Source organism: Scyliorhinus torazame, chromosome 5 (assembly GCF_047496885.1).
Source record: "Scyliorhinus torazame isolate Kashiwa2021f chromosome 5, sScyTor2.1, whole genome shotgun sequence".
In the NCBI taxonomy this organism is placed as follows: Eukaryota; Metazoa; Chordata; class Chondrichthyes; order Carcharhiniformes; family Scyliorhinidae; genus Scyliorhinus; species Scyliorhinus torazame.
Genome location: NC_092711.1, coordinates 2,576,942 through 2,579,441, shown reverse-complemented (window position 1 = coordinate 2,579,441; position 2,500 = coordinate 2,576,942).

Below are 2,500 nucleotides of genomic sequence, written 5' to 3'. Positions count from 1 at the left end.
GCACAGGGCTAAATCGCTGGCTTTGAAAGCAGACCAAGGCAGGCCAGCAGCACGGTTCGATTCCCGTACCAGCCTCCCCGAACAGGCACCGGAATGTGGCGACTAGGGGCTTTTCACAGTAACTTCATTTGAAGCCTACTTGTGACAATAAGCGATTTTCATTTCATTTTCTCTCTCACTCTCACTCTCTGTCTGTCTGTCTCCTCTCTCTTTCGGTCTCTATCTCTCTCTCTGTCTGTCTCTCTTCTCTCTCTCTGTCTGTCTCTCTTTCGGTCTCTATCTCTCTCTCTGTCTGTCTCTCTCTGTCTGTCTCTCTTCTCTCTGTCTGTCTCTCTTTTGGTCTCTATCTCTCTCTCTGTCTCTTTTGCTGTCTGTCTCTCTCGCTCTCTCTCTACCTGACTCCCTCTATCTGCCTCTCTCAGTCCATCTCTCTCTCTCTCTGTCTGTGTGTCTCTCTCCCCCCCCCCCCCCCCCCCCCCCCTCTCTCTCTCTCTCTCTGTCTGTCTCTCTTCTCTCTCTCTGTCTGTCTCTCTCTTTCGGTCTCTCGATCTCTCTGTCTGTCTCTTTTGCTGTCTGTCTCTCTCTCTCTACCTGACTCCCTCTATCTGCCTCTCTCTTAGTCCATCTCTCTCTCCCCCCCCCGCCCCCCCCCCCCCCCCTCCGCTCTCTCCCCCCCACCCCCCTCTCTCCGTCTCTCTCTCTGTCTGTCGCTCTTTCAGGTCTCTCTCTCTCTCTCTCTCCACCCCACTCCCTCTCTCTCTCTCTCTCTCTCCACCACCCACCCCCCCCTCTCGCTCTCTCCCTCTGTCTCTCTCCCTCTCTCTCTCTCTCTGTCTCTCTCTCTCTCTCTGTCTGTCGCTCTTTCAGGTCTCTCTCTCTCTCTCTCCCTCTGTCTGTCTCTCTCTCTGGGCGGCACAGTAGCACAGTGGTTAGCACTGCTGCCTCACAGCGCCAAGGTCCCGGGATCGATTCCCGGCTCGGGTCACTGTCTGTGCGGAGTCTGCACGTTCTCCCCGTGTCTGCGTGGGTTTCCTCCGGGGGCTCCGGTTTGATTTGATTTATTATTGTCACACGTGTCAGTATACAGTGAAAAGGATTGATTCTTGCATGCTGTACAAACAATGCTTACCGTACATAGGGAAGGAAGGAGAGACTGCAGAATATAATGTTACAGTTATAGCAAGGTGTAGAGAAAGGATCAACTTAATACGAGGTAGGTCCATTCAAACGTCTGATGGCAGCAGGAAAGAAGCTGTTCTTGAGTCGACTGGTACATGACCTTAAACTTTGATATCTTTATTCAACAAAGAACAAAGAAATGTACAGCCCACGAACAGGCCCTTCGGCCCTCCAAGCCCGTGCCGACCATACTGCCCGACTAAACTACAATCTTCTACACTTCCTGGGTCCGTATCCCTCTATTCCCATCCTATTCATATATTTGTCAAGATGCCCCTTAAATGTCCCTATCGTCCCTGCCTCCACCACCTCCTCCGGTAGCGAGTTCCAGGCACCCACTACCCTCTGCGTACAAAACTTGCCTCGTACATCTACTCTAAACCTTGCCCCTCGCACCTTAAACCTATGCCCCCTAGTAATAGACCCCTCTACCCTGGGGAAAAGCCTCTGACTATCCACTCTGTCTATGCCCCTCATAATTTTGTAGACCTCTATCAGGTCGCCCCTCAACCTCCGTCGTTCCAGTGAGAACAAACCGAGTTTATTCAACCGCTCCTCATAGCTAATGCCCTCCATACCAGGCAACATGCTGGTGAATCTCTTCTGCACCCTCTCTAAAGCCCCCACATCCTTCTGGTAGTGTGGCGACCTCGCGGAAGAAGGTGGAAGAGAGCATGTCCGGGGTGCGTGGGGTCCTTAATTATGCTGGCTGCCTTTCTGAGGCAGCGGGAATTGTAGCCAGAGTTTATGGATGGGAAGCTGGTTTGCGTGGTGGACTGGGCTACATTCACCACAAGACATAGGAGCAGAATTAGGCCACTCGGCCCATCGAGTCTGCTCCCATTCAATCATGGCTGATATTTTCTCACCCCCATTCTCCTGCCTTCTCCCCATAACCCCTGATCCCCTTATTAATCAAGAGCCTATCTATCTCTGACTTAAAGACACTCAGTGATTTGGCCCCCACAGCCTTCTGCGGCAAAGAGTTCCACAGATTCCCCACCCTCTGGCTGAAGAAATCCCTCCTCATCTCTGTTGTAAAGGATCGTCCCTTCAGTCTGAGATGGTGTCCTCTGCTTCTAGTTTTTCCCACAAGTGGAAACATCCTCTCCACGTCCACTCTATCCAGGCCTCGCAGTATCCTGTAAGTTTCAATAAGATCCCCCCTCATCCTTCTAAACTCCCAACGAGTACAGACCCAGAGTCCTCAACCGTTCCTCATACGACAAGCTCTTCATTCCGGGGATCGTTCGTGTGAACCTCCTCTGGGCCCTTTCCAAGGCCAGCACGTCCTTCCTTAGATACGGGGCCCAAAACTGCT